Raw genomic sequence first — 15,401 nt, forward strand, 5'->3', positions numbered from 1 at the left:
GATATTTAAATAATTTAAGAGTGTATACCTACTGTGTATAGACACAGATAAAAAAAAATATAAAAATTATATATAGAACGATTCTCATATATCTTAATTTTAGGTCAAAGTCAGGGTAGTCCTTATTCGTTCATGTACTGGATCTTTTACCCTCCTACGTCAAAATACTAAAAGTCCGCGTAAATTTCGCAGATTGAAATGTCTGCTTGATTAATTGTCAATAGAGGGTCATGACATGTCAAAATTGCTAGTTTGAAGGGGAAATCGTCAATGTCATTCGCATAGGTTTTCCTCTTAATCTAATTCTATGCATTTAACAGGTAGGCAACTGTAGCCTTAAAGCGGTGATAGCTTATTGGTTAATAAGTACTCGGCCTCTTATTCGCGTCCTGAGTTCGATCCCGGGAACGTTCCTACGTTTAAAGTTATGTGCATTTTAAGCAATTAAAATAATACCATTTGCCTTACTGGTAAAGAAAAACGTCGTGAGGAAAGCTGCATGCCTGAGAGTTCTCTATACTTAGTAAAGATGTGTGAAGTCTGCCAATTTGCACTTGGCCTGAGCAGCTACGTAAGTTACCATTAGGTAATACCTATGTGTGTGATTATTGATAAGGGTCATGACCCTTATCAATGAGAAATACGACGCAGAGAGAGAGAGAGAAATAGATGATCGGTACGTAAAGTGAGTCAATAGGTAGTTGAATTGTTCGATAGAATTAAGACGTTATGCAAACCACAAGAAACACTGTTCTGGATCTGGGTGTTCGTTACATTTACATAGCTACTAGCCTATAAATAAATACCGGCTCACACACACGTGCACAATATGACGTTGTTTTAAGTTTATTTTATTTTTATACACGACGTCGGTGGTGCTCGCGCCGCCTGTAATTTCGCGCTGTTCGCGCGGCGCAGGCGCGTACGCACGCCGGATAAAGATGGCCGCGGGTTTCCACAGAAAAACCCTTTAGTGCTTATTATAGACAATGAAATAGATTTTTTTTTCATAAAATCTTTTTTACATTTTATCGGCTGATTTTGTTATCGAGGCGATTTTGAGTGCAAAGGAATATGTTATCACAGTAATGTATCAGAGGTTACGGTGCTTCAGATTTTAGAAGATTAACAACATCCAAGTAAGTTTACATAATATTAAGTAGTTATTAATTATTATTAGATTAAGTATGTATCATATGAAATCACTTGCTCTCTGCGTATAATCCTCATTGCTGAGGATCGTGAGCTTTCCATAAATGACATACCTACCTAAGTACTGTTACCTAATGGTAGGAGTTTTCTTGGAATAATAGTAATTTTTTAAACTAAAAATAGGTACTTAAAGTTATTTCCTATAAATACCTACTAGCGCCTTTTAACAGTAAAGTTCTGTGGAAGTATTTTATTTAATTAAATCTGATGAATAGAGAGAGAATACAAGAGCTCATCTTTACCTACCTAATGTGAAAAAGTGTCTATGAAAATATCAACTCAACTGCGATTGGGCGTATGTAAGTTATCATTATCTGAATAATGTACCTACCTATCTAAGTTTTACTTACTAAGTAGGTATGCAATGTTTGAGAACTCAGGTAGGCAAGTATTAGTAAGGCCGCCAAATTGTACCTACCTGCCTATATTTTGTTGTGCTTTATGTGTTTTTTCTGTACTAATTTTGTGATGTGCAATAAAATTATATTCCTTCATTCATAAGTAGGTACCTACCTAGTACCTACCTACCATATACTTAGGTACCTACCTCATTATTAATTTAATGTTTAGGTACTGTAGGTAAAATAATTATTTGAGTACCTATAATAATAAAAGGAAAAGCTGATATCTATCAACGCACTGCTCAAACTACTGGTTGGAGGCATAAAGGGCTGAAATTTGGCATGCAGATACTTACTTAGCTTTCATGACTTAGACATCCGCTAAGAAAGGATTTTCAAAAATTTTCAGAGGTTGAAATCCGTGTAGTCCTCGCGAACGAAGTCGCGGGCATAATCTATAGTCATTTATAAAATTTCTACCTGATTTCCGCAATTTCATCTGCGTGGATTTAGTCATTATACTTACTTAAACTTACGTAATCCGGGATAAAAACTAACCTCTCCATGGAACAAAATCAAAATAAGCCAATCCTTCGCTACATTGCAGCGAGCTTGAGGAACAGACCAACAAACAAACACATTTTTGCATTTAGGTAAGTAGGTAGGTACTATGCCTAGGCAATAATATGGGTTGATTCGTAGTGATAAGAATAAAGTTTCTAAACCTCAAACTTTAGGCGAGCATAACTTTTTAGGGGTCACAAAAATCTAGCTTATTATTACTTATTTTAAAACTAAACTCTTCTGAAAACCCGTATCGCATGACATAAATACTTTCCTACAAGGAGGTATATTGGTAGGTACCTACTATATAGGTAAGTAGGCACCTCCTATCGTGACTGAAAGAGCAATCAATGATAGTTCGATTTTCACGACTAATATTCGTGCGGATGATACTGAAACGAACTTCGTGAACACGTTTGCATTAAAGTTATTTTTTCTTGATGTCTGGGTCGGTTTATACTTAGGTAGGTACCTACTAGGGATTGCAATGCTGGATCCGCAATCCAGCAATCCAGCTGGATCCAGCACGTTTTTGGGGCTTGCTGGATCCAGCATCTGACGCTGGATCCAGCGGTGCGGATCCGCACTCAGCTAAAAAACAAATAACTAACTTTCTTTTCGTGCAAAAACTATAGAATGTCTTTCAGAAAAGTAAAAAAGAACTGTAACAGAAATGAGAAATGAAATGAATGAAACAGATATCTATTGTCAACAATTGCAAACCTCGATAGAAAAGCTAGCCGTTAAACAACTGAGACTGGTCAATAACTGCTCTAGTCCATTGCTGCTTCAGAGTAACGCTAGATCTCATATATCACGACAGACGATCGCTAAATTAAGGAGCTATGTTTGGAAACACCTTCCATACTCCCCGAACCTTGCTCCAACAAACACTTTTTCGGAACATAGACAGTTTCTGGCAAAGAAAAAATTCAATTTCGATTCAGTTCAAAGGTTCTATTGCCTCCAAAGATTTTATTAATTCTCGCTTTCACAATTTTTCAGCAATGGAATCAATGAATTACCTATAAAATGGCGATAGTGTATAGATAATGAATCATACTTCGATTGATTAAATACATACCTACCTAATTTCATTAAAAAAAGTTTTTTTGCCATATGAAACGCTTTTTTCATTGATAAGAACCTCATATTATAACTACAAACAAATATAGGTAGTTAGTTATTAAAGTTTATAAAGTTAAACCAAAAAAAAATGTTGCATTTATTTGAAAAATCAATAAGTGCTGGATCCGCGCTGGATCCAGCTGGATTTGCTTCAATCCAGCAAAAATCCAGCTGGATTGAAAATGCCGCTGGATTGCAATTCCTAGTACCTACGTAGTACCTAGGTATAATACGTGCTTCTTGGAATGGCAAAATTTTTATCGCAAGCCCGTTATCGTGGCCGATCATAAATCTGTTTTCAAATCGTGAGTCGCCATTGCTGGCGTATAGAGCCGGTGCAAGCTCATGTAAGTAGAATCTTTGCTTTGACCGAAATTGGACCATTCTATGAAAGTCATAAAGCCTAATTTACGATAGCCACTAACCTTCGTTTGCTACGTTCGGGAATTTAAAGGGTTTATTGTCGCATTGTACGTAAGTATTTGCCAATGCACGTAAAATACTAGGCGAGGTTCTTAAAATGCCAGACTTATTTACAGTTCAAGAACGTATTTCCTTACGGAATTGAATTGAGCCTTGGGAAACGTTATGCTACCTTTAGGTCGGTAATATTGTGGAATCAAATCAACAAAATGTTGCTTTTTCCAGGACATATTAAATTATCCAAAGCTTTTGCTTCCTGAATACCTAAGTACCTACTTAAGAAGCAAGGCGGGCAAGTTCTAGGTAAAGCTATAAGTACAAATTATATCGTGTATTAACACAGAACACCCCACTAAGTTAATCAATCGAAGATGAGTGGTCTGGTTTCGTACCCAAGTTTATTCAAAAACTTTACTGTCACTAGAATACAAAAACACTTTTAGGTATATTGCAAAATTTGGATAGAAAATCTAATTATTTCTATAATTACCTATAATAAATACATATAGATAATAATGCGCTAATAAATACCTACCCAGGTATTTATTATCGCTCTCTCTTGAAACTAAATAACCAACTAAGTAAGACATCGACAGACAGACCATAGGGCAGAAGTGGAATTTTTGAAGGGCCTGGAATAAATTCCATGTAGGTAATGGTAGGTAATCATATTGACTTCAATGTTTAATTAAATCTACATTACTTATCTATGTAATTTAAATTTACCTACACTAATATTATAAAAAGTACCTAAAGATTTGTTTGTTTGTAATCGATCAATAGGTAGGTAGGTAGGTACTGTAAGTTTTACGATTTGTATAGGGAATTCTTTCACCATTAGAAAGCTATTTTATCCAGAAGTACCTATCTAACATAGGGTATAGGTATGGGTACCGACCTATTTAAAATATTTTGTTATTGTATACTATGTCTAATCTATAGGTAGTTATATAAAATTTCACCGAGCGAATCCGGGTGGATCACCTAGTTGACTCTATAGATACTTACGTATTTAACACAAACTTTTCTTGTTCTTTCAATGTTTACATGTTTTACTTAGTTTGTAATTTTTCGGTACAAAATAAATAAATATTGTTATTATGTTTGGTTTAAAAACTATATCAAAGAAAGTGTTTCTAACTCTGTACCTTATTCATCTTAGGTAGGCACCTACTACTAAGACCTAGGTAATTCACACGAGCTTTATAAAAGCTTTGGCGGATATTAACGTTGTACGTGTAAAAAAACGTTGTCGTGTGAACAGATACGTGGGAATGATGATTCAAATAGAACAAATGGTTCTATTTGAACGCTTTTTTAACGGACGTTAAAAAAGCTCTCGTATGAATGAGGTCTTACGGTCCACTTTAAGATTGCCATGGCGCTTTTGATTAGACGGGTAGGTAGGTACTCAGGATGATAAGTATCAACAATAGGTTATTATTATTGATAGGTATAGATAAAATCATAGGTATTATGTAATAGAATTAGTTACTTTTTGTACCTACCTACGAGTATTTAAAATAGCACATTCACTGACACGTTATTTAAATAATTTAATCATTACTAATCAAAGTTGTTAACTTGACCTCTAAGGTGTATGGAAATAAATATTTCATTATGTATTTATCTATTCAACGAAGCAGTCGCTGATTATATTAATATGTATTAAAATAGCGTTATATCCACCTTAAGCTAAAGGTTCTATAGTCATTAAAATTGAAGGTAAGTAAGTAATGATTTATTAGCGGTTAGGATAGAGATACCTATCTACCTTGCCTACAAACATGCTAAGGTAACTTTACTTTGACATTCATTTGTACTTTGGGTGTGTAGGTACCTACCTAAAAGGATTTTCGATCAGAATTCAAAATCCTTGATCAGGATGTTTGAAACAGAAAGAACTTCCAAAAATAAAACATGTGTGGCGACCGACCACTGTAGGTTGGTTGGACCGCGTTTTGGTCGTCGCGCAACTAATGAATAGAACGCATTCTGTTCCATGTAAATAATTAGTTAGCATTGTAAATACAACTTTAGTGTAAATTTTCTTATTGTGTATTATATAATGTGGGTAACAATAAACCAGTGTACATAACTTTGGGTGTCTCATTTAACACCAGCGGAGTCATATATATATACCCCACACATGTAAGTAGGTAAGCATGCAGCTTTTTGAATTACAGAAATAAAAGTTTTTACATTTTTATTAAATAAAACTCTACTTAAGTATTTCTTTATTTGATTTCAGTTTGATAAAAATGAGTTACTTTCCGAATGCAATAATTAAAATTCAACTCTTTGTCGTTCATATTCATAGAGGTACGTTAGTAGGTAGGTAGATAAATACTTATCCTCTCTATTTAGGTATGTATACCTAAAGGTTTTCCCGCGACTACGTTTACGTGAATTTAGGTTTTTTATAACAATCACGTAGGAATTTATCAAAATCCTTTTTTTATTGGGGGTCTAGGTTAAAGATACCTACTCGTACCTACAGAGAACCGTAATGCAAGATCTCAAGTAAGTAGATATCCTTGTCAGTCAGTTAGATACTTATCCTAGATTTTGGAAGTTAGAGTCAACGTCAAAGATAAAAAATATTTCCCTGCGATATATACCTACCTAAGTAGGTACTTACCTACGTATCTACAGCTTATTTTGTTACTTCCTACTCTAAATTACAGCGCACCATTAATCCCTGAAGTTTCAGACTTTTACGATAAAGCCGTTATTATAAAATGGAAACTTGTACCTACCCGCAGAATTATATGATTTATCGCCTCGAGATCTAGCGCAATTAGATATAGTGCGGGCAACTGCGGGATTGATTTATGATGATTTACAGTAATCATACTTGTACAGCCGCGAGCCGGTCAGTGAGAGTGTGCCTCGTTTATGACAGACAGTCTCTGATATAAATGCAAATGTTATAAATGCGACGGATGACGTTGTGCGGTTTCGACGCCATTTTGTGGGGACACTGCGAATTGCGGTTACGTTTGGATTATTGGAACTTGGTGAACGTTTCAATTTAAAATCTTGAATTGAGGAGTTAGATAGGTAAGTACCTACCTAATTACCTACTTACCTACCGTGGTAAAAATGAATGGTAAGTAGTAACCTAGTGGTTACAACGTCAGCCATCTATTCGGAAGGTCCAGTGTTCGATCCCGAGCACTTGTAACTTTTCAGAGTTATGTGCGTTTTCAGAAATTAACTATCCCTTGCTTTAACGATGAAGAAAAACATCGCGTGGGAACCTGACCTGAGAGTTCTCCATAATGATCCTAAAGATGTATCTAAATCTGGCAATTTGTACTTGCCCAGCGTGGTGAAATATGACCTAAGTCCTATTCATTGTGAGAGAAAACCTCCACTCAGTGGTGGGTCGTTGATGGGTTGATGAAGGTAATGAAAAACTTTCAAAGGATAGTAGCGCGTTTTACACGTATTCAATTGGACCGTGTTCCTCCTAGATACTAGCATTACCTCAAAGCAATAAACAGGGCACTAAAGGTGGCACACATAAAAAGATCTACTTTACACGAAGCTGATACCGCGTCATCGCTGTCGTCGAGTCGCTATAACCGATAAACAAATCGTCGACTCCACTCAACCCCCACTATCGTGCCCGTAAAAACTTAACTATCCGGTAACACGAACACACCTGAATATAAATCACAACACTGGTAAGGCACTTATCAAAATGTGTATGACACGATCACGCTTTATTCTTTTCGTGCTCACGTTTCCTGATAGCATGAATGTTCAAGAAATATGCGAAAACCACGCGATGTCTACCCCGCTCCAGCCTCGAGCCCGAACTATTTACATGCAAATACTTACAGACTTTCAAAATCCGAATCACTTTCGTTTCCCACAAAATCCAAAATATTTGCCCAAGCCGACCAAAATTATGCAAATTCGACCCTTTCATTATAAAGGACGCGACAGATAATGCCTATGATTTTGGTGCATTGTTTCACGTTTTTACGGGCCCGTACCTCACAAAGGGCGACAATTTGCCTAATGCGCATCGATAATTTATGAAAAGGTTGCGCGTCAGTTACCGTCGTCGATGGCCTGACTTTCGATTTCAGCGTACTCATTTGCATAACCGACTGAACTGACAATGGGTGGACACCCTTTGAATAATCCTTTTCGTTTCACTTTTAAAATGGTTTCATTGTTGATATTCTGTAAGAGCAATAAATAAATCAGGCTTTTTATACGATACTGCGCATGTGGTGTTGCACAACATTGTTGCCTTATGTACCTACCTACCTACTTGACTGACAGGTTTTGTGAGTAGGTATGCTTGGTATACCTAATATTATTTTACTATGCTTGTTGACTTGAAGTTCGAATGCTAGTTGCATTTTTCTTTTAACGTGGTAAATAAGTTTTATTAATTCAACACTATCAAAGAAACTCGTAAGTAATATTATGCAGTTGTATAACCACGTCATTAATCTGAAAAGAGTCCCATAATTTTGTGACCATCTAAGTAGGTACAATATAGGTAGAGCAACCAATATTATCAAACTTACAACCTGCAATCGCCTCTACATAATTCACCATCCGTACAGGTACACTCTCATAGACAATGAATTATCTTTTTTTAGACTGGGATTATAAGAGTGAAACTAAAGGCTATTGTTATGACGCGTATTAGTTTCATGAACATTAAACGGCCAAGCCTTACTTTTTACCAAGATGTAAAGTCTGTAGAGTCAGGGCTTAAGTAGAGTTACTTATTCGTTATTAATTATTTATTGTTATAGATGTGGTACAGTAAAGAGTACTTAAGAGCTATACTTTGGACTTGGGACAGGTTCCATGGTTAGCACAAATCGAAGCTCAGCTAAAGGCTTGGCTCTACTAAAGATCCTATAACTTTTTAACAGTAAAAGTATTACGAACGTGTGAGGAGGTATAATGCTACTGGTGTTGAAGGTATAGGTACCTACTCACTACATCAGAAAACTTTGCGCAAGTCCTAAGAATATTATTGTTCAAAGTTTAAGCACAATCGGATGAACAATGAGTAAACACAATAAAGGTAACGAACAGATAGGCATACAAATATTTTTTTATACAAGTGTAAATTAACAATTTATAATACCCCCGACAAGTGAAGGTTACAGTAACTAGAAAAGAGCTGATAACTTTTAAACGGCTGAACCGATTTTCTTGAATTATAACTAAGAACACTCGATCAAGCCACCTTTCAAACAAAAAAACTAAATTAAAATCGGTTCATTAGTTTAGGAGCTACGATGTCACAGATAGATACACAGATACACACGTCAAACTTATAAAACCCCTCTTTTTGGGTCGGGGGTTAAAAATGTGTTCTATTAGAACTATAATGAAACTATCATAAACGATGAAGTGCTCATTGATGGTAAAATGGTTGAAATAAATACCAATAACACACGTCATTATGGTGTGTAATATCGTTTTACAACTTTAAGGCAATAAATAAATTGACTGCCGTTTGTAGGTACATTTTATTACGATTTAAAAGTCGACGAATGTTTCAAACGAATAATTGATTTATGCCGGTTATTAACGTTAATTTGATGCCAACTTAAGTAATACTAATTTTCCAATTTTATTGTATGTACCTAGGTATATTGACCTAATTTATTTACAAATAAATTTAATTAAAGCATAGTTTTAACTGAGGAATTTTATATTAATTTTATTTATTTAAACAAAATTACAATTTTTAGTTAGAATTAGGTATACCTACTTAGTTAGATATTTATGGAGGTAGGTAAGGCGGTTGTGTACCTACATTTTACTAAAGTAATTTAAAACAGTAGGTACCTAAACCTAGTATAGAAAAAAAAAAACAAAAATTATAATCACAATTTTATCTTATTTTAAAAAAGACGAAGAAGCACCTACCTACCTAATCAGAATAAAATCTAACCATCACCTGATCATCGAAGCATGGTCAGTTCGGTTTCCTAGTTGAAGTTGCACAAACTAATTATTCTGGTTTTCAATTTATTTCTCTTCTGAAAATATAAGTTTTTATCCTGTTTTTTTTTCAGATTTATCAATTACTTATACCTACATACTTACGAAAATGTATAGAAAATAAGTAAAATTAATTATAATCTGTTATAAATATTAATCTTAGAAGGAAATTAGGTAAATTATATTTTATTCTTAATTTGATGAAAATCTAAACAGTCCCTCATAATTGAAACTTTTTATTACCTACTCAGTACAACATAAATTGTGTAACTACAAAATTAGGAACTAAATTGCCATTAAAATAAAATATAGCCATAATTACCTGGTGAACCGTAATATAAACCGAAATATCAGAATGGTAATTCATCACACTCATATGTTAATGATCGGACTTTTCTACAAATGTTTTAGTCTTTTAGTCGTTCAACACGTGTTAATAACCAATAAAACAGTTTAGTGGTACATAAAAAGTTGGGATTTATAACGAATAACTTATGATCGCGCGTGCCCGCTTTACAGTGTGATTAAATCTAGGCGTTTCTATGGTTTGAGTTTCATTGACTTTCACTGCTGTTTCGCGATTATTACTTCCGAATTCTACGACGTGCGTTTATAACCGTTTAAAAGTCACTATATTTTTATATTACCTGTATCTTTAGTTTTATAGAATACTACTCCTTTTTAAACGCTATAAACGTTTACGAGTATTAGTCTAGTAATTTATACTGAGGTAGTCCAGTGGTTGTAAACCGTTGGACGTTGCGGCCAGTTTTAATTGCGATTTGATAATACGACATGAGAATGTTTAAACTTTGTTACAAAATAAACTTAAAATACGAGTCGGATAAAGGAGAGGATATACGTTTATGTGTTACAAGATTATGCACTCACACACGCCGTATATGAGAGCCCTCCGATCCAATCAGAATGCTTCTAAAGGTTCGTTATTATGCGAGCAATATCGATAAATTTTGTTCAATGTTGTTTCGATAATACTACAAACATATACCGTGGTCCGTGTAGGAGGTAAATGGAAATGAGGTAAGGCCCTTTCACACACGCTATAATTAGTATCCATAGAGTAATAACCTAATCATAAATACGTAAATAATTATTGGAAGCTAAATACCTACCTAGATACCTAGTAGATATTTGTTGGGATGTGATGATATTACCCATTAGTAGGTAGCGATAAAACCCAGATTAGGTAAAGAAAAAAACTAATATCCACTTAGGTCTCCGCGAAATTCATTCAGAGTGCATTTTATAACTAAACAGCCATACTAGCAGAGCATGCCAACTTCACCTGAGTTAAACAAAATAGATACTTACTTATGTAGGTACTCTGAAAAAATGTAGCTTTTCAAATTGTAAAAGAATTTTTCAAATAGGTGCGCAGTAGTTCCGGAGATTAACCTTCACATCTACACACAACGAATTCGCTAACATTCTTTATAATACTTATTAATATAGATGTAGGTACGTTCGCATACTTACATTTACCTACTAGGTATATTTCAAAATCATTAAGACGCTATCAGATTAAAACTTACATTATTAAAACAAGAAACATGAAAAATATACCAGAGAAATAAAAATAAAAAGCGTTTTATTCGCGTAGGAGCTTAAGTAGCTATATATTTCGGAAAAGTTGAATGCTTTATCCGTTTTTAGTGAGTGAGTAGGTTTCAATGCATTTAAGGTTCGTTGCACCGCCCGCCTACCCGTGTGAAGGGACATGCCGGCGTGGGAGCTGTATCTGGAACGGGCTGATCTGGCGGACGAGTCGTAAACAGAATTAGTGCTCCGAACTAACCGGTAACAAAAAACGCCGTTTAAATATAGACGCCGGGTAATCTGAATCCACTGCATACCTACCTCTTCGGGTTTTTAGTCTGTACTTTTAAGGTGATTGGACGATACGAAATATTTTCATATTTTTATAGCTGTAAGCTTTTTGACACTGTAATTCAGAAAGGAAGAACTTCTAAGACATTTAACAAGAGTCAACCTTCAGTCCCATATTACTCTATCTATACCTATCTATATCTACTTTAAAAACGAAACGAAACTTTACAAACGAAATACCACTTGAGGCCCGGTCTAACTAGGTAAGTACCTATAGGTATACTCCCAACAAACATTTATGAAGTCGCCATAACGTGCCGAATTTAACTTTTGGTTCCATAAGCTGGTCGTAATTACGTCGCTGTTACGTCGATACAACCGAGAATGGGCCCATTTTATACGAATAAGTGTCTTATTAGAGTCACATAACAGTCATGTACACGATGTATTAGTCGTGTAGTGGTCGTATAGATGTAGTGACATCGCATCGCATCGACATCTTATCGCATAATGGTGTTTGTTACCATTCTTTAACGACATTTTTCCGAATGACAGTGCTAATCACGACTTTTATATGGAATGTTGATGTAAAGATGCAGTAAACTTATACATATTATGACACTTTTTTGACAGAATATTTTATGCAGTGTTAAGAAAAGTTAGTAAAAAATAGGTGCAGCCATTTTTATTTATAATCTAATGTGATTCATCTTTGATTTTGTTGAAGTGGTGGTTATAGCTCATTAATCAGTTGGGAAATTAATGTTATTGAGTAATATGTGCTAGTTTTCTTAATTTAATAAACGCGCCGTAAAAATTCTTAAAATTAAACAATATTTCCGCCTATATTTTAAACAAACGTGCGAGTAGTTACTTTTATTCGAGTTAAGGGTTATTATACAACCGCAATACTACTTACAAACAACTTATGTGTTTTGTTTGTCAGCCATATTAATAAAATTAGGGTTCATTATTGAAATAAAATTTTAAAACTCACAATCAAGTTGTGATTTATATATCGGTTATCTTGCTTATAATAAAAAATGATAAGTGATTTAATGGACATTGATAAGTTTTTAACCAAGACAGATTTTATAATATTGATACATATGTCTTTGAGATGGCCATGGACATCTACACACTTTATACGAGCGACTCGCTGTTTCGGTTGTGAATTTTTGATAACTAACGACGAAATCAAGCCTACGCATTTTATAGTTACAAACGAAAATGTTAAATATTTGATAGATTTGGATTTTTTCTGGTGCCCACACTGCGCAACTTTTGCTATATACAATCACTATCCTGAAGATGAATGTGAATATTGTACTTAATAAAAAAAAAAAAATTATTTAATATTAAAATTAATCGAATGAAACACAAACTTCAATATTTGTAAGTAGAGTCACGCGTTATTCAAACTTCAGCACTATATCCAATCTCTTAGTTTTTTTTATATTTACATCATTTTGCAGCATATTTCTAAAATCAAATAACTGCGTCCTTTTCGCTCCTCCCTCCCACGCCCCGCCCGGTCAGTCAACGCAGCCGCAGCGACTCATCACTCAGTGCTTAGCGGCTCAGTTTGATTTGAGTAGCCGTGGCGTTAGTGTGTGTCGCACCGCCCAGCTATCATACGACGAGTGTAAGTGCTTGTTTACGTCGAATAGCATGTATTGTAGCAAATGCAGTCGCGAAAAGATCAATCAATTTCGTTGTCATTGATATTTATAGATAATTAATGGTCATACTTCTATTCCAGGCGTTTAAAAAAATGCCATTTCAAATCATAGAAACAATCGAGCGAGGTAAACGATTAATCGAAACAGTTCCTTCAACATGGACAAGAGATGGATATCTATTTTGGCCGAAAAAAAATTTTTTGTCATTAAAGAAAATTGAAGGGTCCATACCCCAACATGACTGGAAACCTTACCCTTGCATTATACTACGGGATAACATTTTGGATTACAAAGTTGCAGAACAGGAGGTGGCTCTAATGTCCGATGCCACGGACACAGACGATGGACACAATAAGGAAAATGAGCATCCTGAAAAAACGAAAATTGCATTAGATTTAAATAATTTAGTTATGGAATGTATACAGGTAAGTTGGTTAATCTTTTTAACAGCATTAATATCTACTCGTACTTTATAGTGAAGTGTATTTATCATTCATTACCGCTACAAAAAGTATTATTTTCATGATTATACCGATTTACCAATTACACAGTGTGCCATGTCCAGTGTGTATGGCTTGTATATTATGCCAGTAGAAGCAAATGCGTATGTTCCAATGCCATGGTGCATGTACGTATATTTGGGTAGGTAACTTTATAATTAAATTGTAGTTTGTTTATTTTTTAGCTAAATAAAGCCGCCAAAGAAGTATCCCCAATGGTGACAGCTGAGGAAGCATTCCCAAGGGGTCCATCTGAAGAAGCATCCCCAATGGTGGCAGCTAAAGAAACACCTCCAATGGTGGCAGCTGAAGAAGCACCCCCAATGGTGTCAGCTGAAGAAGCACCCCCAATGGTGGCAGCTGAAGACGCACCCTCAGTCATGGTGGTGGAATCTAATACACTTATGCCTATGGATGTAAACAACGTCACAGTAAAAGACCCCTCGCAAGTTAGTTAACTCTATTTATAATATTATGTATGAAATTATGTCAGTACCTTTAGTTCTTGAAATAAAAAAATTTTATCTGTCAGACACTTATTTTATACGTGAATATGGGTTTATCTTAAAATTGCTATTTCTTATGACATTTTCTTTTTATCACCTAAAACATCCTTTAATTTTTCAGGAAACTGTGAACAACGCTCCAAAAATCGCGGTTATTCAAAATAGTATTCTAAACCCTGATAAGAATTTGTTATTGGCGGATTCGAGTCAACGTCTTGATTTTCAAATTTTTGATCCCCAAACAACCGTAACCGAATCTATAAAGGTTTCTGAACAAGTTGGGTATTTAATAGAACTGGTAACAACTGTTCAAGAAAACCAAAAAGTTCTTTTCGAAAATCAACAAAATATACTTAAAGCAGTTGTTTTAACAAATACTAAACTAGAAGAATTCATCACAAGGTCACAGTTACCAGTTCAGCTTGAACGACATGAAGTTGCATCAAATTTTAAAACGATTAACAATATAGAAGAACTTAAATTTTTTGAGGAACAATTAAAAAATCCCAGTATGGAAACAAAATATCTTCAGGAGTTATCTATTATTTGTAGTGAAAAAAAAACAGGGCATAATAATGCGTACGCATTAGTCGATGCTATGTTTGATCGTCAATTAATGACGCGCTGTTCCTGGGGAGGAGGCACTAAAGGGGAACCTAAACATTGTTTTAAAGCATTTACAAGAATAATTAACTTATTCCTTAAAGTTGTCCACCAATATGATAAAACATTCACTAAACCAATTTGTGAGGACTTCTTCAAGAACGTCATGCGACACTCTATTAAAAGAAATATAGCTAAACGTGTACGCGATTCCACAACAAAGAAGAAGATGAAAAAAAGTGAGGCCACAAAGGACAGACAAGATCAGAACACGGCGGAAGCAGGACCGTCTAATGATAATAATTCAACTTAATAATTTTATTGTGTTGCAATATTTCGTAACTGATTTATAAAAGTACTTTGATTTATATTGTTTAGTTAAAAAAGGTTCCTATATTTAAAAAGTTTGATTTATAATACTTATGCCAAAAAGATACTAGTGGTAAGCTTTGCTCCAAAGTTTAACAAAGATAGTTTAGATATTACTTATAGTGCTTATAAATACAGTAAGACTTTTCGGAGTAAAGATATATAACTCTTTTGCGTAGCAAAGAGATAATTAATGTCATTTTTATTTTATACTAGCTGACGCCCGCGACT

General features: G+C 34.7%; 1 protein-coding gene across 2 annotated transcripts in view; it reads left to right on the top strand.

Annotated features, from left to right (window-relative positions):
* Nucleotides 1-905: 905 nt before the first annotated feature.
* LOC123868837 (homeobox protein abdominal-B) overlaps nucleotides 906-15,401 on the top strand; it is a 69,976-nt gene continuing 55,480 nt past the window's right edge. For both annotated transcript variants that reach the window (XM_045911483.1, XM_045911485.1), the window contains exon 1: nucleotides 906-1,139. The gene's annotated coding sequence lies outside the window, so the exon portion shown is untranslated. The remainder of the gene's footprint in view (nucleotides 1,140-15,401) is intronic.

Source organism: Maniola jurtina, chromosome 10 (assembly GCF_905333055.1).
Source record: "Maniola jurtina chromosome 10, ilManJurt1.1, whole genome shotgun sequence".
Lineage (NCBI taxonomy): Eukaryota > Metazoa > Arthropoda > Insecta > Lepidoptera > Nymphalidae > Maniola > Maniola jurtina.